Genomic DNA, 22,949 nt, shown 5'->3' on the forward strand with positions numbered 1-22,949 from the left:
AGAAGATGCGTAAGTGTTCGAAATAACGCCAAAAACTCTTAATAGGTGGCATTAGAAACTTTTTACAAACTTCAATGGAAGAAAATGCTGTTTACATGGCTTAAATGGAGAGTTTCATACTTAAAGGGAGCTATATATTATTTTCTTATGGTCTCGTTATATATCCCTTTAATCAGGCGTTAGTTTCAATATCAGGAATAAAATAATTTTAAACAACGAGAACGAAGGAATTTTTGTTCCTTTAAATACGTATTTTCGCGCATTTCATCAGAAAAGTCTGATTTGCATATCAAAGGAAAGTGTGTTTCAGAATGCATCAGATGTTCAGCATATTTTACGTTGTGGTAATTGAGACATTTCAATGTATCTCCATTCTGAACAGTGCCTCTTTTAAATAAACTTTTGTGATTTATTGAATTGAATTGAAATGAGTTTATTTTTAAATAATGCATTTAATCTAAATAAATATGATAGAGCAGCCACATACATTACATTATAATATTCCTTGACTTTTATAGGCTTTCCCTGACTAACTAGTCTTTTTATCACTTGCCAATTTTCCCATTTTTAATTTTAGAAAATATAGATGTTGTGTTTAAAAATGACTTGAAACGTGAACTTTATTCAATAGTACGTACAACTATAGGAAAATTACAATGTTTTATGAAATTATTGCATTTTTCCCTGACTTTCTTAATAGTTTAACAATTATTTGAAAATTAACACCCATTTTTAAAATCCCTGACTTTCCAGATTTTCTAGGATTTGCAAACCCTTTAAACTCTTAGCCTGTAACATTACATAAGATAATTATTTGCCAGGAGAAAGCGACATTATTCCTAGTTATTTATCCAAAGTCCTAACAGTTCTAGACACTATAGATGCCAAACAAACGACATCCTTTTAAAAATGTAACTAATTATTTGCGTGTTAAGTAAAAATGAAATTAATGATAATTTAATAATTTCACAAAGACCGTAAAAGGTGAGAACAACACAAATTAAAATCTAAGTTTAGCAATACCCAATACCAAGAATGTAATTTCATAAAATATCATATTAATGGTGACTCTTTCTTCAAGGACTTGGTAATAAATTAAATAAAAGAATCTCGATAAACATTGATAATGCGGACACCCCGAATCCATACATCAAGATTTTGAACGCCGGAAATAAGTAGACCATCTTCAGTTCTTCAGCAGTTTCGACTGGCGATTCGAGTAACATAAAGTTCTTGTAAATCATGTTGTTATGATTGAACAACAAGCCATATTGATCAGTTTCGACGAATCTTACCACCCTGAAATATTTTAGGAATAAACATGTATATTACACTTTGTTTTGTCAACTCACAAATAGTCAATTTGCTGTCGAATTTCAGCCGGCAGACCCTTGCTGAAAAACATGTAAAGATAACGTGGAAAATATTGTTCTTTCGATATATAGACCCATCTTTTCAGCTTTTTCAAAACCGGTTCTAAGTATTGTATTCGGTTATGATAGTTGTGTATTCCCTCAAACAAAACACATTTTTTCTCTTGCGCTATGCACATAACCATTTCTTCTGTACTTTTGAAATACACTCCTCTGTCGTCCATAATTTCTTTCAATAGTTTGTAGTATGGCGGAGAGCTACCGGGTCGCTAAGCAAGAGAAATATGTTTAAAATATTTGTTATAGTTCAAACGTCTTAAAACTTAGCTTGAAGTAGCAAGTTTATGTTTCAAAATCATATTAATAGAACAAACTCAGCCTAAAAATCTCTAAAATAGCATATGCGCAGCACCTTTAGAGCTTTTATCCAGAAACCTACAATTAATTTTATGTGTCCCCAAGGCAGGTCGAACTATCAAACATTAAACAACATTCTAAACAAGGCATCGGCGGGTCGGTATAAACTATTTGAAATACGTCACAGGCACCACGTTAAGCCAAGAGAGACTTCCCAGCGTCTCACTCGTTTCTATTTGCCTTCGATATAATGTTACCTCTAGTTCCGGTTGAATCCCGTTCAAAAAATAAATGTAGGGAATTGTATCTTTCTTCTCGAAGAGATCTTCTATACTGTCGATCGTGTCCCGTTTGGAAACGAGTAACTCTCCTTTTAGATTTCCTGAATATGATTTCGTCAAGACGCTAGATGCGAGGAACCATCCGCCTAAAGCGAGCCGTGTACTAACACGTCTTGATGTCAAGCCTTCACCTATTTGAGAATTTATCAGTAAAGGTTTAAGTACATGTATTTCTCTTAGCGAACTATGAAAAAAAAAGCTTCTCGTGGTTTTTTCGCGCACGATCCCTTGGAAGCTCTGAAGTATAAGAAGGGGGAAGAGATGTCCCATACTAAATAGGCCCACATGGGTACTAAAAGATAATGACTTGCATATGTTACTTATTTCCTTTGTTTCATTTCTAATGCGTTATAAATCACCATTTTGAAGAAAATCAGAGATGAGGAACCATAGCCTCTCGAATAGATTTGCACAAGTGCTTCTGTGAATTCGTCCAAATGTGTCACTTTTCCAACCGATGAAGAGAACGAGGGATAGAACTAACAAAACCGCTATGAATATGGCCCAAACATCATTTTCAAATCCAGCAAGGGATAGTTGTTCCGTCGAGTGAGATCTCGAGCGAGAATCCACGGTTGTCAAGATAATCCGGGTGTCCGCTTGAATCGGTGGAGAGATATGATAAGTATTTAACGTTAAATCCGTTATGTGGTTGAAATGGTATCCAGCGTGGAAAAACTAAAATTTAGATTAAGGTAAAAGTTTGGTTGTAAAATCTGCTCTTCCTATCCGTTTTCGATGCTAAAAAAATTTCATCAAGTGGAACGTATTTATTTTCTCAAAGATGCTTAAGGTCCAATCTATACACGCGTTTTCGGATAAATGGAGGAAACTTCCTGTCGTCTTATAGACGATCTTTATGACTTTTATAGTTACGATTTTCTGTCTTTTTTTAAAGAGGCTCGAAAACTAGTAAAATTGTTCCGACAGGCTGAAGGGCAACTTCGGATTCTATATTACTAATTAAACATATTTTTAATTTTCTGCAATTTTTAATATTCCAAAATTAAACTTAAAAAGTGATTATGTCAACTATCACACCCACAAGTCTTTGTGGGGCAAAAAAAACCACCACTTTAATATCGTAATTACATGGTTTTTCAAGATTAGCACTGGCAAAATGAGACAAGAGAATCATCTCGATTTAGGAGAATACTTTAAGCATGCAATTTAAATATAATGTTATTGCGTATAGTTCTGTCTTCTGTCTTTACTGGTAATAAAATAACCTGAACAGTGCCAGAACTTACCCCCAAAATAATGCCAGCGGCGCACAAGCTAATTTCCTCCTTAAAATGAGCGTTAGGTTTCAAAACATTCAACATATGTACTACGTTTTCAAGACCAACATGTTGGACTCTATAATTAAAAGACGTATTGAAAATTTCACTTGCACTACTCGGCATCAAGTCTCTCTTACGTCACGTTTTTTAGGTTAAGTATTACGAACTGTAGCAACCAATAAAATCTCACACTCGAAAACGAGTATTTCCCGCTCAAAAATTCCTCCAAATGATTTTTCCCGAGATTCTTCTCCTAAAAAAATTAACCTTGCAATTTTACGCGCTTACTTACTTTTAATTTTTGCATTTAAAAACTCACAAAACCCAGGCTAAACTTGAAGATAAAATTGTTAGTAGAATTTAACATATTGAACTGAAACTATTCGCTTTTCACGTCGACAACATCTGGTAGTGAAATGTATCATTCGAAGAGCTGTATTTTTCTCCGTGCCTAAGTTTCTGTGTTTAGTGAAACAAGAATATATTGCGTTACAAGGTAATGATCCATGATATCAAGATAAACTCTGCATTTGAGGAGTTCAAATAATTAACCTGGAAACTCCTAATGATATGAAAGAGGAAACTCTCGAGTTACGGTGCTCAAACATGAAACTCATTACAACACAGAATCAGCTATATACAATATTAACTTGGATCTTAGGGGCAGCTCACTTCTATGTTTAACAAATCTGGTAAAGTTTCTGTATTCTTAATAGACTGCTTCAATGTTGATAATATCGCAATTAAATATGTTCATTAAATATACAACATTTCGGGATAATTTTGGTATGAAACGTTTAGATACTAAGTAAATACTTCAAATCACAATTTTTTTTATACCTCGGTTATTTTGAATATATCGATCACTTTTATCCAGTCATTCACTGATCAAAGTATTTCCGAAACCCGTTCCAATATTCCACTCATACATATGCCAGTTGATCTTAAATACAAAATGTTCCTTAAGAAATCTCTTTTTAATTAGAAAATGTCAGTCAGATCACAAAACTAACACGATAAGTGCTTGAAACTTGTGTTAATAAAAATGGTTCACCGAGTTAAAAGCACTTCAACTAAATCTATTGATTAACAATGAATTGTTTATATAATGCAATATGAAATCGCTTTCAAAATGCCTTCAGTCATAGCACTAAAATGTGTCCAAGTATTAGTATTCCGATCGAGTCAAGCAGCTTTATTGGTTGGTAACGTCTTCCATAACATTATTATTTGTACAATTATGAGCCGAGAGCAGCAAGGGTTTTCTGCTGAATTGTAAGGATCTTGATTATATTATTTACTACTTGTTATGATTGATTAAACCGTATTTAAATGTTTAATATGATTATCTTGATATAATCATTTTTCTCTAAAAATTAACGTACGTGTACCATAACACGAAGTGATCTGCTCCTCGATCGTAGTGTTTTAGATATAACTTTTCGGATTATAAATCATCATTATATTTTATGCTTGAGTTCGGCGTTCCACGATTTTAACCAATAGCAAAGTAAACTCGAAACATACATAAATGAAGAGGATACTATTAATATGTTTAAATAAGCTTCATATGCCAAACAGTAAAATACGAGGCTTAATAAAACTTTCACGAAAGTACACATTCCAGTCATTAATTTTTTAGAATCGTACGGTCAAAGGTAAAATAAAGATGAGCGATTAGTTTCAGAACATATTCGAGTTGAAAAACTAAAATCAAGTTAGTCAATTTAACCTTAACATGAAAGTAATTATTAAAAGTGATGTGAAAGTCTATTCACATTATATGCATGACACAATTCGTTCTGTAACCTCGATTAGAGGAAACTTTCAGGTAGGGCACCGAGTTTTATGGTTAAACTTTTATAAAGAAGTTATACCCAAAAGTAAAGTAAATAATCTGGTTACATAATACACCAGGATAAATCAGATTGTAAGCCATCTCCGAAGCCATATCGTTTATTCGAAACTGCAAAGTTTCAATTATTCATTTGCTGTTATGTCACTATATTTCACAAAAGGTAATATCGGTTTTTTTCTTAAGTGTAATTTCATGAACTTTTTATTTCAGCTATTATTTGACCATTAGAAGTTAGGAATGTATGGCAGCACCATTAAGAACTTCTGCAAATGTTTCTTGTTGTTCCGGATTTTAATTAATAATTTTTCAAAACTTAAGAATGTAGTCACTGCATTATTTCTCAAAATATTATATTGAATTAGCTGATTAAATAGTTTTTAAAATATTAAACATTTAAAACTATGTACTAAAATATTATTTTATCACAATTATTACTAAATGGTTTGACCCTAATTTATGGCAGAGTTATTAGTATCAGGAAAACCCTATATTATGTAAGTTTATGCAAGCTTATTTTCTGCGCAGTAAATTCCGTATTCATTCATTTTTGATTAAGCCATTAATCTATCATCAAAATGAACAATAGAATTGTTATCATTTATGAAGTGTCTAATCAATGCAAGGCATTCTTTAATATGGATAAAATCTCACAAATGGCGACAGCAGTGGCGACTGCAATTTCGTAGAAGTATATGGTAAAAATGGGAGCAAGAAACCCAAGAGACAACGAAATCGCGTCTTGAATTTGATTGCCTTCCTTCCAAAATAATTCTCGGTGTCTAAAGGCACGCTTATTTTGTCCTGGCGTTCTTTGACGAGTCTCCAAAAACATTAGCGTTCTAAATAAAACATTGAAAGAACAATATTTGACTTAATAAATGTGGAGCAGGACATCTGAAAATAACTTATAACTATTGAGTTTCTTTCTCAGTTAAGTAGTATAAAAACACGAATCGAAATACATCCATTTTAATGTTGTTTTAAACACATAATTTCCTAATATGAAACTGATCGTAACTTCCGAAATAACCATTTTCGAGCTTTTAATATTGTTTCTATAAAAACAAATCTTTATTGTGTCAATTACGCCTATCTCGTTCCTCAAAAAAGCAAAACTCTTAAGATTTAATTAATTGTCTGGGCTCGGCTCTGCAATCAGAATTGTTCTCAAATACGGAAATGACTTTCCTTAAAGGTTGTCAAATTGTGTAAATAATGTTCCTGTTTAAAAATTTTGCTTTGATCTCGTAATTAAATTAACAAAAAAAATCAACCTTTCTTTTCCAATAATTGAAAGGACTAATGCTAAAAGACTTTCCTTTAGTCATTGAAACCCACACAAAACATCTCAGAACTTGTAAAACATCTATTCATATAACAACAACACCATTTGCGGTACTTACAAATAGTTGATGTTTTCAAGAATGTCACGAGGCAGTTGTTTGTTTATGAGAAAATAATAGTATTTTGGTTCGTACGATTCTTTTCCAATGTAAATTTTTCTATTGGATTTGATCATTTCGGGTTGAACAATTAGGGGCAAGTCTGACATAATATATTCCTTGTCTACAAAAAGTGCAGAGATAGCGCGAAGAAAAAGGACTCTAACTACGTGAGTCAAAATAGTAGCCCTCAAAACCAATCCATTTTCCTTCATCCTTTTTTCAAGTTTGGCGCTAAATGACAAGTTTTTCTGTATAAAATAAAATTTCCATACATTTAGTACATATTTCACAATGTTCAATAAGGGGAGATTAATTTTTTGGAGCCTTAATGCCCAGATGCCACATTAGGGCTGTTTATATTGAGTAATAACTCTGATGATATTTTAAAATTTATATCAATAAGAAGATTGTTACCTGAAGAGACAAATGCATAACAGCATTTTCCGGCATTATTAAAGTAACGTTTTTCTGCTGACAAATATCGTCAATTGTGTCTATATATTTTTCACTTGATATGAGAAAATCTGATTTCAAAGCACCCGAAAAGCATCTGCTCAACACAGTGCACCCAAGTAGCCATCCGCACAGCAAGAGCTTCGGTGATTTCAAATTTTCGGAACTATTTCCTAAGAAATCCGATAAGTACTGCCAAATATATTGGTTGCAGTTGGTCTTTAAAGCAGAAATCCATCCTGGAAATCATTGTATTTAATGCAAATTGACTTTGCTTGTAACAATACCTGGCTTATCAATCAAATTAAAGTTCAGCTTTTACCTTTTTCAATTCTGGTGCTTCTCGCTAATATTTTTGAGCGCAAAAATGTATTCAAAGATGAGACCATAGACAGAAGAACCATAGCCGTTGCGATGAGACACCACGTGTGCGCATCCAAACCATTGATAGATAAACGGGTGTCGTGTTCCTTTTCTGGGTTGACGTATGTTGCAATGCGGTTATCAGTTATCACCCATCATCATGGTCGGAGAAACGTGATAACGAAAAACATCTTCAGGTTGTAATGAATAACTTTCTAATGACATGTCAATAACCTGTAAAAAAGGAGGTGGACTATTTAGACATTTGCAATCATTAAGCTCTGATTTCAGAAAATGTTATTTGTGGCTCGAAAATGGGCATATCTGAAATAGATAATGTGTTTGGATTTTTATTTAAGTTTTATCCTAAATTTAATTTTTTCTTAAATAAACCAATGGTTAACTAAAACGTAGCCGGCGAAATGATCTAGGCCCGTGCGTGTCGATATCAGAGTGGGGTGGCGTAGCGAATAAGCGCTTTAGCCTCGTAGCAAGAGGATCCCAGGTTCGATCCCGGACTGTGGCACCAGGTGAAAATCTGGGAACAAATCCTTCTGCGTAGAGTTTGCAATTTCTCTCCCCTCTTGTTAAAAGGAGTTTTTCTCCGCGGTCTAACACGGTTTCTGATTTCCATCAAAAATTGCAGAGGTTAACGGTAATAGTTAGTATTGGGCGCTGTAGGTTAGCTTTGGCACAGGGGGCTCTATGAATTGTAAAGGGACCCACCTGCAAACAAGCCAAAAGCTTAATGTGGAAATCTCTTCATAGACAAAGCTTAGATAATTGTTATTATAGAGGAAATATTGTCACCCAATATGTGTACTAGATGGCGCTACCGGGGTCTTCCATAAATTATAGTTGATTTTTTAGGGGCCAATTATAAAAATTTTATGAAAGAGAAAGGTTCCAGTCTTAAATTAAAGTAATTGTTTTAGTGGCTATTTACGTTTTTTTGAATCTTTTGGTTAAATTGTGTAAAAACTTCAAGAAGTTGCTAATTCACAGTTTTATTATACCACAAGAGGAATTTTTTACCCCTTCATAACCTTTAATTTTTTAACCTTAGCTTTCTATCCTTAACTTCTTTGGCGTGATTGTTTAATAGAGGTCTTCGGAAGTTTTCTAAAACGTTTTCTTACTATCCGCGACCTCGGCTTCACCGCTCTATGTCTTGCCCTAATATTGCAGCAGTCGACAAGGTCACGAGGCTGAATTTGTTTCATTTTACGGTAGTAAAAGCACCACCAAGCGAGAAAACATGGCGAACTAAATTAGTTGAAAAATATTCTCGCATCGCGATAGGCACGGGCCTAGATCATTTCGGAGGCTCCGTTTAAAGTCTTTTTACTATGTTGGTGAATAAATGTTTTAGCACAAAGAGTTCTACTGGAATCATCATTAAAATTTCGAATACCGAACCTTCAGCTGCGTTGCGAAGGAAAGGGTGTGATACACAATTTTATATTGATAGCCGTAGACCTTCCAAAGTGTTTCCGTGATGTTTAGAAATGGTACAAAATTTAATCTAACGTAAAAGGTGGAACAAATATTGAATTGGTGAATAATAACATGCAATGTGTTTTAACTGATATTGCTGTATTAATTTACTCACGTTACATTCCGAATATTACACAGGATGTAAGCCGTGTGAAAAACCCTGAAATAATCGTTATATGTAATAAGGCCATTTACGATGAGTGGTCCCAAATACTGCAGATCCTGTAAAATGATTGGTGCCGTGTTTTTTAAACTTATATGGATTTGCAATATTAAACTTTTATTTCATCTCGTTTCTAAGGAAGAATAATACAAAATATTCTTACTTACATTTATTGTTCCTAACTTAAATTCTAGTGAATTATTTCCTTCAAGCATCTTGCGTTTATGTAAGAATTGAACTTCAGAGTGAGACACGAGATGAAAAGGATTTTAAAAACTGGTTTAATATTTAATTTATTTTTTCGGGGATCCGATTGGTGTGGCTGTACTCTTGCGAAACATTTACCGAATGTAGAGAGCACTTTCTGATATTTTACAGTTTTTATTCTAACATCTTTCTCTCTATTTTACATTTTTGATAACCTTTTTGTACTCTCGTGTAAAATTGCTCTGTAATGATTGTAAACTATTTGACTTTTTAAAATGAGAAAGTGTGTTGTATGAAACCTTTATTTACAGAAATATAATGAGTTTCTACGTGATAGTGGATACTTTATCCAATGAACTGCTGGCTATGACTATCATTATATAGGCTACTTACCAGTATATAATATGGGAGAAAAAATTTAATTTTTTTTCGGATCATTTCACCTTTTATCTTTAATTCCTAAAACATATTTCAAATTACAAACTCTCAGTGATCTTATTAAAAAAATTTTAGAGTTTGCTCTATGTTCTTTGCTAATATTAGCCAGAAATTATTTTTTTTTTCTAAATAATAAAAAAAAATGAAATACATTTGAAATTTCAAAGACAAGCCTAAAATTTATTTTCACCTTTAACCAAAATCAATAAATCTGACCCGACGAAATACAATGATTCTGATTTTCGTGCTCTCAATTTAGGTTTTTTTCTCCTTGTCCAACTTTAGTGTTAATATCAGCAAGAGTTCATAATAACCTCCCTTCAGGGGTTATTATGAACTCCTGATATCAGTCATGATGCAATGAACTATTTAAATTTAACGAGCGAAACAATATGAATCTGAAGTTGGCTACTTGATGGTATAAATATGAGAACTATAAAAATTACTGATTCTATCTTAGCCTCGTACGGTCGCACGTCCTGTTTGGTTGGGTTGCCTGGGGTGGGTGCAGTAAGTACCTTCTGGATAAGTTGGAACTTGAGCAGCGTAAATTTATTGAATTTTTCCACACATTCTTTATACTTAGAGCTAAATGTGACTACCATTTTCTTTTAAAAATTCTTGACCTATCAATTTCTTAAAATTCAATGAAGTGAAATTTGACTGTAAACTTATTAACAACATTACGAATCCCGAGTCTTCTTTGCCAACTCAACTTTCAAGTTCCTAAAGGGTTACGCCGTAAAGTAACTTTCTAGAACCCTCGTTCTAGCATTAATTCAATTATTAGAATGCGAGATACTTGTAATTTATATTCGGAGGATTTTGATCTATTCATCATAACTCTAAACGACCTCAAAAAATATATTTTAATTCAATATAACTAAGAAAAAAGAAAAAAATAACCTTATTTAATATCAAATTATTGTTAAACACATTTTCATACTTGCCTGCTTGATTGAATTTTTGTAAAATTTTCCTATGTAACTGTGTATATTCTCGTGAGTCGCCTAGGGGGCTTTTCATATGCACAATAAAACAACATTAAATTCAATTCAATTCAAATATTTAAAAAAGGGAAATAAAACATCTAGCTAATTGTAACAAAAAAATTTGTTTATTAGATCGTTTAGAGCTCTTAATTTGAAATATATTTTAGGCATGAAAAGTGATGGTAATTGGAGAGAAAGGGTGAAATGAGACTAAAAAAATCTCTCTCCTATGTTTTAAGCTGGTTTATGCAACTTGTATATATAATATGTAAAGGGACCCACCTGTAAACAAGCCACAGGCTTAGTGTGAAAATCGCTTCATAGACAAAGCTTAGATTACTACTATTATTATAATGATAGTCTTATCTAGCGCTTCATTGGACAAAGCAGAGCGGACCAAGCAACCCCTATAAAGTAGAACCTCATTATACTTCTGTAAATAAGGATTCATACAACACACTTTCTCATTTTAAAAAGTAAATAGTTACAACCATTACAGAGCCATTTTACACGAAGTAAAATAAACGGAAAGATGTTAGAGTTGAAACTGTAAAATATCAGAAAGTGATTTCTACATTCTGTAAATGTTTTACATGTGTGCGGCGCCACTTTTCAGAGGCTTGAAAAATATTCCAAAAAAATTAAAAATATAAGCTAACGTCTAAAATGCATTTTTGACGCAAGATGCTTGAAGGAAATAATTCGCTAGAATTTAAGTTTGTAAGAATATTTTGTCTTATTCTTCCTTAGATACGAAATGAAACAAAACCTTTATATTACCATAAGTTTATCATGCCTCTAAATAGAGAAATGGCTGCTCCTCCTATGGCAATAGTGTTTGTCTGGCTCCCTTTAATGAAACCCTATGCTCTCTCCGCATCATTTATCACCTCAACTTCAATACAAAATTGTACTGCCTAGCCTAGCGTTTCTTTTATCTCTTTTAGAATGTTTCAGGACTGAAGCCGCCTCTATCTCACGAGAGAGAAAGAGAGAGAGGGGGGATTTGGGGTTGCTTAAGTAAAATTCGTTCCCCCCCAATGCCTGCCTATACGAAACGTAAAAATCTCCTTTATTTCATAGGATGATTTTTTTTCATGTGACCCATTTAGTAATCGCCTCGACCGCTTGGTGGCTGCACCGCGACGGAAATTTCGAAATTTTCTCTCTCGGATCTTAGCGCTATACGAGTTCTGACGTCACAGTAGCCTGCGTAAGATGCCCGGTTGTAGCCCATATTTGTGTACTTAGTGGCATGATAAACTTATGATATAACAAATGCTTATAACTTTGCGGGGCACCTAGGCAAACGCCATCAAACCCGCACGTCGCGAGCACCGCACGTTGGCTGGAGAGGTCAGACACTAGCGTATTCCCCCGGTATTAGCTTTTTAGAGGTTTTAATGCCGTAAATTCGGGCGATTAGCCTACAATACGTTCTAAAATTGAAATAAAACTGTAAAAAGTAATCTCGACTGTATTTCCGCGTTATACTGTGTAATACGCTTTCCATCATACACCTTCAGAAAGACTATATATTACAGAGTGGCTTACTCCTCCAAAAAATTTCCGTATAGAGTAATATTTTTGCAAACGCCATCTATGATGTCGCGTGCAAAAATAAAAACCAAGCACCAAACATTTTACAGGGTCTCCAGCATTTGGGACCACGCATTGTAAATGAACTTGTTACTCGTAACTATTATTTTAGGATTTTTCAAGATGTGGAAGTGTTCGAAAAATTCGAAGAAAAGATTGTCAATTGTAAGGCAAAGCTTCATTCATTCATTTGTTTTAAATATGATTTCACACTGAAACACATGGGTTTTCTAGGCATCGCAATAGCCTTTTTACCTCTCCGTGTGACGTAGTCCAGGAGAGGTTCTGTAACGGCCGTGTCTGTGTGTGTAAGTCTGTCTGTCTGTGTGTCTGTCCGTTGTTACACCCACGTGACCGCGTTCGCAGTTTGCGTATCGGAGCAAACGTGTTCCCAATTTCCGGACCGCTTTGACAGGTCACAGAAATTTAGAAAATTATATTTCTCTCCGTTGGCTACTCTATACTTGAGTTCTCACACCACCATGTTTGGTCTTCGTCCATCTCACATGGACACCAGTCTGTACATACTGGCTTCTAATCACCACGATCTTCTGGTCTTCGTCCATCACCACTTGGACACCAGTCTGTACATACTGGCTCCTAAATACGACCATCCACTGGTCTTCCGTCTACTCCACATAGACACCAATCTGTATCATTGGCTTCGACTCCATTATCATCGATTGGTTTTAGGATACACGCGGCGATCAGCTAGGGTTACGAGAAACGTCTAGCCTCCCTTAGGTGGGATCGCCACCAAAGGTTTTCGCTATTGCGCTTTTTCCTTGCTATTGTAATGGAAACGAATCGTATATATACCCCAAAATTTGAAGAAAGCGGGCAAGAGGGGTACCCTTCACTTTAAACGTCAATATTAGCAAAGTTTGAGATGATAATAGGTATAACTTTATTTTAAACGATTTAACTATTATTAATGTTAATTATTGAAGATTAAAATAATTAAAAATAATTATATTTATTTAAATATTAAAGATAAACCTCTCGTGCAAAGAGAGAGATTATCATCGCCTCCTATATCTACCAAGGCCCGTGCATTGTGATATATTTCATTCATTGCCTCCTATATCTATCAAGGCCCGTGCATTATGATATATTTCATTCATTGCCTCCTATATCTATCAAGGCCCGTGCATTGGATATATTTTTCAAAACAACAACCAAAATGGGAAGCTCCTCTCAGAAACATAATAATTTCTTTTCTCTGTATATGAAATGAAAATATGGATAATACTGCGCTCGTTCTTTAATGGTATGAATCCTTGCCTGTCTATTAATATTTTACGTAGGAGTAATACGTTTTTAGCGAAGTCTAGAGAGGATAAACATAAGCGAGATTGTTTCGGAAAAAAATACTGCTTCAACTAATGGGTTTCTACTCCTTGTTACTGTTGTATAGAGTAATCATGATAAAAGCTTAAAAAGTAACGAGAGGACAGACCTTTTTTATCCTCTTGTTTTTATTCTTAAAAAGAATATACAAGTTGGGAAAACCAAAATATACCTCTCCGAGCCGAGACGAATTTACTTTCTAATCTAAACACAGGTCCACCAGCCAGTGAGAAAAACCGAAAATACGTAGTTCAAATTGGCGGGATATTGCGAAGATCATTTGTAAAGGTTTAATCGTTTAACATTTCCCTGTGTATCCTCTTAATTCTAAATAGGACCTAATATCTATCACTTAAGTGTGTATTTAACTTTCGGCACACTCTGAACCGTTAACACTTCTTTTAGGAGGACACGAAACAAGGTCAATTCTGGTTTATATCTAGGGTATCTTATTTCATTAATAAAAAATGTCTTCGTGGACAAAGACTAGAAAAAGTAAATGTTAAGAGAACAAAATGGAATGACCGAAGTAACAGATATTAAATTTTTTCTGTTTAAAGACATGATTATAAAACATCAATTATTTAAAAAAAAATACTTATCTTCGTTTTTTTCACCAAAATTACATTTGCATTGTTTACGAAAGACAGGTTATTCATTCTATATATCCTTTTTGGTATTAACAGTTTTCGAATGAAAAGGATTAGAATAAATATCCGAGTATGGATATGGTTTATTTTTAAAGGTTCCTCTTTTCGAACTTAAGAGAAAACGTTGTTTAAAACGACTAAATGCTACCGAAGTTAGAAATTTTATCTTTCATCATGATTGGCATTTTAAACGTCACTTTAGGGTTGGTTTTGCGCCAGTATTTATACGACCACGATTCGATTGGGTCCCATTTTTTGGGTCGACGATTTAAAATGTTTTATAAATCAATCATTAAAATTTGGATAAAAGATATTATGAACAAAAAAACGTTTGGTATATTATTGAGTGCGTGAGAACTGTTTTAAAAGTTGTGATTAAATTAGTTTGGTATGACTTCGACTTGCTATTTATGAGCTAACGTATAACACGAAACACGTAAATGGACACCGACAAATGGTGGGCTGTGTATTTATTTCACTATTGGGCTTAGTTTCCAGTATTAAAACGTATTGTAGTTCAAATTAAAAGCTGCATCCATTTAAATATCACTAACGAGGAACTGTTTCTATCATGGCCTACACTGGAAATCTAGCTTTAAATATAAACGATGTCGCATGTATCTGTTATATAGTAAAGATTTGACACGAACCATTTTGAAAAGAATGGAAAATTCATGATTCAAAATTTTTGGGCAAATGTAATTTTGGTGAAAAAACGAAGATAAGTATTTTTTTTAAATAATTGATGTTTTATAATCATGTCTTTAAACTGAAAAAATTTAATATCTGTTACTTCGGTCATTCCATTTTGTTCTCTTATCATTTACTTTTTCTAGTCTTTGTCCACGAAGACATTTTTTTATCAATATCTGTTCCTTCAGTCTTCATTTTAATTAAGATTGTTAAGTAACTGTTGCATTTTTAAAATCTGCACTAAGCACAAACATAAATATAGGGGAGCGTAAGCATAAGGGACCTAATATTGCTAGTTAGTGACTAATGCTTTTAGGTACAGTCGCCGCAATTAAAAACTTTCTCTCTCGCGACGTCTTGTTTCAATCATAAGCCGCAAATTATTGATCTGATACAATGGGTATAAAAAACGTATCTTATATTGTTGTTTCAATAAATTTTTTACTAAGCGTTTTTTTTTTGCACTCTCCACTTTCCATTTCCAACTGCTAAATAGGGGGTTTTGAATGATTGGGATGATTTTAAAGAGAAGGTGAACAGTTGAGCATAGCTCGTCCGAATTACCGAATGACATTCCAGTAAAGGGAGAGTGATGTTAATTGTAATTTTCTGAATACACGTCCCCCCGGAATCAATGCCTTGAGCCATATTCTTATGGATAGAGATACCCTTTAATGTTGCACAAAGATATAATCAACAATTGTGGAATGAAACTTAAAATCTTCCTCCGGTGAAGATATGGCCACGGGTGCGACATTCTGTTCCACTATGGTTCGCAAATGCCAGGGGGTGGAGAAAGATTTCTATCTAGATTAGTGGGCGATTCTTGATGTCAGATTCAACATAAGTCTGCACGAACGTTTGGTTGAAAACGGCGCATTTCGGAGAGAACCATCTAGAAATTCAATGGCCAACCAATTCCCTCAATATGTCACCCATTGAAAACCGCTTGATGGAGGAAATAAAGGTTCACTGAAAAGGAGAATACCCACATTCAAAGTATAGCATGGGTCACAAAGTGGTGCCTACATTTGAGAAAGTGGTTGTGTTCATTGTCTTCAACTAATTGGGATTCGCCATAATCAAGATGACGAACCTTTCTCAAGAAACCCTTTATTTACAATGCGAAATTAGTATTATACTAAAGTTACACTAGTCTTAGCAGTGTATCCGATGGCAAATTATGGTCTTTTTGACAATCAATGAAATCTGCTGAGCTGCACGAAGTATTAAATCCTTGAAGGTTAAGTAAGGACGCAATTAATGCAGAGTGTGTATATATTTTATTGAGAAAAACCCAACCAACATAACAAGTTAAATAAAGAATAAAGACACTTTGCTAATTACTATCCAACATTTATTCTTAATTATGAACATGGTTAGGATAAATACATTTATACGTTTTCATTTTCAATTTCATTATGCGATTAATATTTGATCATTTTCCCGTTGGCGTTTACAACCTGTTGCATTCTCTGTGGCATTAATGAAAACAGATTGCTTATGTAATCGGGCCACTCGCCAACCTCTTCCCATGCGGCCTGGATGATGGTGAATAGTTCGTCCTTATCATTGGGAATTATATTGTTCTGGGATACAATCCTTTTCATAATCGCCCAGACGTTTTCGATTGGAGATAAGTCGGGTGAATTTCTTGGCCAGTTCATTAGATCTATTTCCGGATGATACTCATTCAAATACGCCATGGTTGCACGTGACTTATGTATACTCGAATTATCTTGTTGAAATATAAATTTACCGTCCGGAAAATGATTGTCTACGACATGAGGAAAAAAGGTATGTTCGAATACATCAATATATTAATCGGAATTAAGGTTCCCTTCTATTCGCGCTAAGGTGCCAATTCCATGTTTTGAAATATAACCCCACACTGGCACAGAAAACCGTCCGCTCTTCTGGATTGAATGAATGTTAGCCGCATCATATCGGGTCCCTTTCTCTCTCCACACTCTTACGTGATGGTCCGTAGATGAACAAAATGTTGATTCGTCGCTGATGACAACTTCATTCCATTCGTTCTTCCAGTGAAGGTGAGCGCGCGCAAATGCTAGGCGTTCTTGTTCGTGCTCTGGTTTGAGATATGGCTTCTCCGCGGCGATACGACTGTGTAGCCCAACGTCACGTAATCGGTTTCTAATCGTTGTTTCCGACGCTTCCAATTCCATGATGGATTTTACAGAGCGAACAGTGGTGGTAGGATTATTCACAACAAGAGCAGCAATAACGTCGTCTTCTTCTGCAGTGGTAACGCGTGGAGTTCCCGGTCTTGGTTTGTCTGTCAATCGCCCATTTTCACCATAAGCGGCTAGCCATGAACTCACGGTTGGCTTTGAACAGCCCAGTTGCTGCGCAATAAAAGGAACCCCCTGACCAGCCTCATGTAACGCAACGAGCCTATTGCGTTTTTCCTGTGATAATCTTGGCATACTGACTGGTGAGAGAGTGATATATTTGTTTTATTTTAAAAATGCCACGAAAAAACCCAAATTGGGTTTTTTCGTGGCATTTTTAAAATATATGTTAGAATATATTTTTTACTCAGTTTGTCTCACTCTCTCACCAGTCAGTATGCCAAGATTATCACAGGAAGAACGCAATAGGCTCGTTGCGTTACATGAGGCTGGTTACTGTTCGATCTGTAAAATCCATCATGGAGTTGGAAGCGTCGGAAACATCGATTAGAAACCGATTACGTGACGCTGGGCTACACAGTCGTATCGCCGCGGAGAAGCAATATTTCAAACCAGAGCACGAACAAGAACGCCTAGCATTTGCGCGCGCTCACCTTCACTGGAGGAACGAATGGAATGAAGTTGTCATCAGCGACGAATCAACATTTTGTTCATCTACGGACCATCACGTAAGAGTGTGGAGAGAGAAAGGGACCCGATATGATGCGGCTAACATTCATTCAATCCAGAAGAGCGGACGGTTTTCTGTGCCAGTGTGGGGTTATATTTCAAAACATGGAATTGGCACCTTAGCGCGAATAGAAGGGAACCTTAATTCCGATAAATATATTGATGTATTGGAACATACCTTTTTTCCTCATGTCGTAGACAATCATTTTCCGGACGGTAAATTTATATTTCAACAAGATAATTCGAGTATACACAAGTCACGTGCAACCATGGCGTATTTGAATGAGAATCATCCGGAAATAGATGTAATGAACTGGCCAAGAAATTCACCCGACTTATCTCCAATCGAAAACGTCTGGGCGATTATGAAAAGGATTGTATCCCAGAACAATATAATTCCCAATGATAAGGACGAACTATTCACCATCATCCAGGCCGCATGGGAAGAGGTTGGCGAGCGGCCCGATTACATAAGCAATCTGTTTTCATCAATGCCGCAGAGAATGCAACAGGTTGTAAACGCCAACGGGAAAATGATCAAATATTAATCGCATAATGAAATTGAAAATGAAAACGTATAAATGTATTTATCCTAACCATGTTCATAATTAAGAATAAATGTTGGATAGTAATTAGCAAAGTGTCTTTATTCTTTATTTAACTTGTTATGTTGGTTGGGTTTTTCTCAATAAAATATATACACACTCTGCATTAATTGCGTCCTTACTTAACCTTCAAGGATTTAATACTTCGTGCAGCTCAGCAGATTCCATTGATTGTCTTGAGAAAAGTTCGTCATCTTGATTATGGCGAATCCCAATTAGTTGAAGACAATGAACACAACCACTTTCTCAAATGTAGGCACCACTTTGTGACCCATGCTATACTTTGAATGTGGGTATTCTCCTTTTCAGTGAACCTTTATTTCCTCCATCAAGCGGTTTTCAATGGGTGACATATTGAGGGAATTGGTTGGCCATTGAATTTCTAGATGGTTCTCTCCGAAATGCGCCGTTTTCAACCAAACGTTCGTGCAGACTTATGTTGAATCTGACATCAAGAATCGCCCACTAATCTAGATAGAAATCTTTCTCCACCCCCTGGCATTTGCGAACCATAGTGGAACAGAATGTCGCACCCGTGGCCATATCTTCACCGGAGGAAGATTTTAAGTTTCATTCCACAATTGTTGATTATATCTTTGTGCAACATTAAAGGGTATCTCTATCTATAAGAATATGGCTCGAGGCATTGATTCCGGGGGGGACGTGTATTCAGAAAATTACAATTAACATCACTCTCCCTTTACTGGAATGTCATTCGGTAATTCGGACGAAATATGCTCAACTGTTCACCTTCTCTTTAAAATCATCCCAATCATTCAAAACCCCCTATTTAGCAGTTGGAAATGGAAAGTGGAGAGTGCAAAAAAAAACGCTTAGTAAAAAATTTATTGAAACAACAATATAAGATACGTTTTTTATACCCATTGTATCAGATGAATAATTTGCGGCTTATGATTGAAACAAGACGTCGCGAGAGAGAAAGTTTTTAATTGCGGCGACTGTACCAGTTAATCAGTTATCACCAATGAGATTAATTTATCACTGAAAACATCAAATGTTCATACTAAAATTATTTTGGCCTTTCTTTATCCCCTGGCTTGAGTATTAAAATATTTAAAATAACTCTGAGAATTATCTAGAATCATTTCTACTGATATTCCAAATTCAGAAGAGTCAGAGTCATCGTTTTGAGTCTTTCAGATGATGGCTTGGACTAATGTTACTGGTTTTCGGTTTTCGTTGTAGCAGTCTAACTGAGACAAAGTTTCGGCCTGACAGCATAGCCCACTCGATTCGCGCTCATGGACGCAAGCTGCTCGCGCTATAGAGAGCTTTCAGTTGGAGAAGGAGATGAGCCTCGTGACATCATTTACGCTGCCATATGGGTGGGTTTAAAGCAGGAATGAAGCTGAGACCACCCAATATGGCTACCAGAACAGCGGTAAGACTTGGGAGGGTGTGACGTACTACAATCCCATCTGAAAGCTCTCTATTTAATAATAATTGACCAGGTCACGTCGTCTGCTAAACTTAGGGATTGGACAATTATACTTTTTGAGTTAATGTCTGGACTCTGGTTACCCTTGAATTTTCTTAGTGGTCCAGTGGTTTAATTTTTAAACTGGTCATTTGCCCTGTGCCACCGCCTTACTTCCCCCACTGGACAAGGAAGCATTTCTCATAAAGGATAATGGCCATCATTGTTGTGTAAGAGACAGCCTGGCAGCCCCGTACTTGTTTACCCTGCCCATAGCCCACTCGATCACGCGTAACACGACGCAAGATGCAAAGGGCAGAGCAGCGTCCGTGAGCATGGATCGAGTGGGCTATGCCCTGCCTGGCCAAGTCAGCTGACTTAGGTGAAATATTCATTACTTCTATGCGACTTAATTCTAGACATTCTTGAACGAATCATCTTGTGAACATTTTATAAGACAGGCTTCTGGCGCTGGGTTTTTTTTTGAGCCAAATTTGCTTTTAAAATTTAAAGAAAATTAATTTCAACCTTTTTTCCTCTCTTTAGAAATTTAATAATGATAGTGTGTTACATATTTATCCAAAATTTATATTAATTAATTAACACACTGTACATAGCCTTAATTTGTAATTTCGCGCTTGGAAGAGGCTGAATTAAAAATGTTGATTTGGTGAAAGGAATTAGTGATAGTGTGATTGAATCTATCATTTATTTTGCCAGCAAAAAACGTATCTTCGTAACGGTAACCCTTGTCTAGAAACCAGGGAATGAACCCTTCTGCGTAGTTTGAATTAATCTACTTTAAACATCAAAAATGTATCTAATTTAAACAAAAAGGTTTATTCTAAATAGCGGTTATAAATAGTAATTAAAAACGCAACTGTTACCTAATAAAAATGATTGCAAGAGCCGGGATAAAAAACATTGGTTGGTTTGTTGACAGGGTTTAGTGATCGTGTGATTTAATTATTCAATTATATTACCATTAATTTAAACCAATAAAATTATCTACATAGTGGTTATCGGTGGCACCAAATATAATCTGCACAGTTATCGTTGGAAAAATGGCCATTGTTTACTGTTTTGAGGTTATGTTAGAATAAGCACTAAATAATTAAAATTTAAATTGTTAACCTATAAGAATTATTGGAAAAGCGTCATTTAAAAATATTGGATGAATTGGTGACAGGGTTTAGTGATAGTGTGATTGAATCTATCATTTATTTTACCAGTAAAAAACGTATCTTCGTAGCGGTAACTGTTGGCTGGTGGCAACAGTCAAAAACCAGGGAACGAACCCTTGTGCGTCTTTTGCATTAATCTACTTTAAACAACAAAAATTGATTTAATTTAAACAAATTACCTAATTAGCGGCTATCGTTGGCCGATGGAACCAGGTGAAACACCTTAAAACGTACGCTACACGGCCAATTGGTCTCTAGTCTCTACATACAATCAGCTGTATTTAAATTTTGACCGAGGCTTAGTGAAATCAGTGAATTTAAAAATTATCGGCTAAATCCTAAATTTAAATTCTTTTGTATTAAATTATAATAAGGTTTAACTTACGAAATTAAAATAAAATGAGGACGAATTAACCCCTTCTTTTATGTGAAAAGTTAAAAAATTCGCCTTAAGCTCGACATAGCCAATGTGCCACACGCATTGTGTAAACAAAAATTTTCGCTCAGTCGCTCTATTAGCGGTAAAACAGCGTAAGTCCAACAGTACGTTTCTCTATGATTTTAGCCATGATTAAAACACGTAAGTCCAACAGAATAAAAGGTCGCAAGTTTAAGTATGTGCTTAAAAGTACAAAAAGTAATACTTAATATTAATATTTTCAATAAAACTTCGAAAGGCACCAGTTTAATGTTCAACCATTCATTTAAAACCATTTTCAGACCTATCGAATAAATAGTCTTCAAAAAAATGGTCGAGTAGCTTTGGCCATCACAGCAAACATTTCCCATGTTATTCCTATGGGAAAATTTCCCTTTTTTTGTCAAAATGACTGAATTTTTTTATGGAAATGAAAACCACCCACCCTTAGCAACTTTATTTTCTATAAAAAAAACTAATGGAGGGATCTCTTTGAACTTTTAACCACATATTAAGGGTCCGAATTTTAGTTCAGTGGATTTTTTTCAAAACTATTAATACAATACAAAAAAACTACATCCAAACAAAAAACCTTCATTATATATTAAGAGCAGTATGAGGTCTTATCTAAGAGAGCTACCGCTCTCCTAGAATTTTAATTGTTATTTTAAAGGGCTCCACGATTCAACCCATGGTAACATATGTAGACTAGCCACGGCTAATGAGCTGCGGAATAATCACAATACTTATTATGACGCGAGGGATGTCATAGACGAAGAAGGGATTAGTCAGGCCTTGGAAACCGCCTCCTTGCCTAGCGAGCAAATGAAAATTTTGGAAGGATTAGTGGAGGAATATAAAATAATTTTTTCTAAGGAACCGGGTCGAATAACTACTGTCGAACATTATATTGATTTAATTAATACTAGGCCTATTTCCGTACCACTTTACCGCGTTTCCATACCTAAACGAGGTCTTTTACGAAGCTATAGACGAAATGATTAGCCAGGATATTATCGAACCCGGCAATAGCCCATGGGCCAGCCCTATCATCATCATTCCTAAGAAGGATGGTGGATTCCGATTATGTATAGATTACCGCAAATTGAATGCTGTTACACGGCGCGATGTATATCCCCTACCGCGTATCGATGATATCTAGGAGTCAATTCAAAAGCCCAAATACATAACCACCTTAGATATGCGAGCGGGCTACTGGCAAGTACCCCTTCATGAGCCGCATCGAGATATGGCCGCCTTTGTAACGCACCGTGGGCTCTTTCGACCCAAAGTTCTTATGTTTGGAATGACTAACGCGCCCGCCACGTTTCAGCGAATGGTTAACTCCCTATTTTTAGAT

General features: G+C 35.3%; 2 long non-coding RNA genes across 4 annotated transcripts in view; both read right to left on the reverse strand.

The window, feature by feature from the left end:
• Nucleotides 1-22,949, reverse strand: part of LOC149663569 (uncharacterized) — a 588,523-nt gene that overhangs the window by 392,650 nt on the left and 172,924 nt on the right. The gene's annotated exons all lie outside the window — the stretch shown is intronic.
• On the reverse strand, nucleotides 20,749-21,638 carry LOC149663577 (uncharacterized). Of its 3 annotated transcripts, XR_016368428.1 has the most exons (5): nucleotides 21,557-21,638; nucleotides 21,394-21,446; nucleotides 21,217-21,308; nucleotides 20,875-21,093; nucleotides 20,749-20,807 (listed from the first exon to the last, which is right to left on the reverse strand). It is a non-coding gene; the product is annotated as an uncharacterized LOC149663577 (long non-coding RNA). The 3 variants fall into 3 exon arrangements; XR_016368427.1 differs by having other exon boundaries at nucleotides 21,394-21,632; XR_016368429.1 differs by having other exon boundaries at nucleotides 21,217-21,311; nucleotides 21,394-21,632.

This window comes from Phalangium opilio, unplaced genomic scaffold (genome assembly GCF_054372755.1).
Source record: "Phalangium opilio isolate 3A_F unplaced genomic scaffold, DU_Popi_V2 ptg000061l_1, whole genome shotgun sequence".
Lineage (NCBI taxonomy): Eukaryota > Metazoa > Arthropoda > Arachnida > Opiliones > Phalangiidae > Phalangium > Phalangium opilio.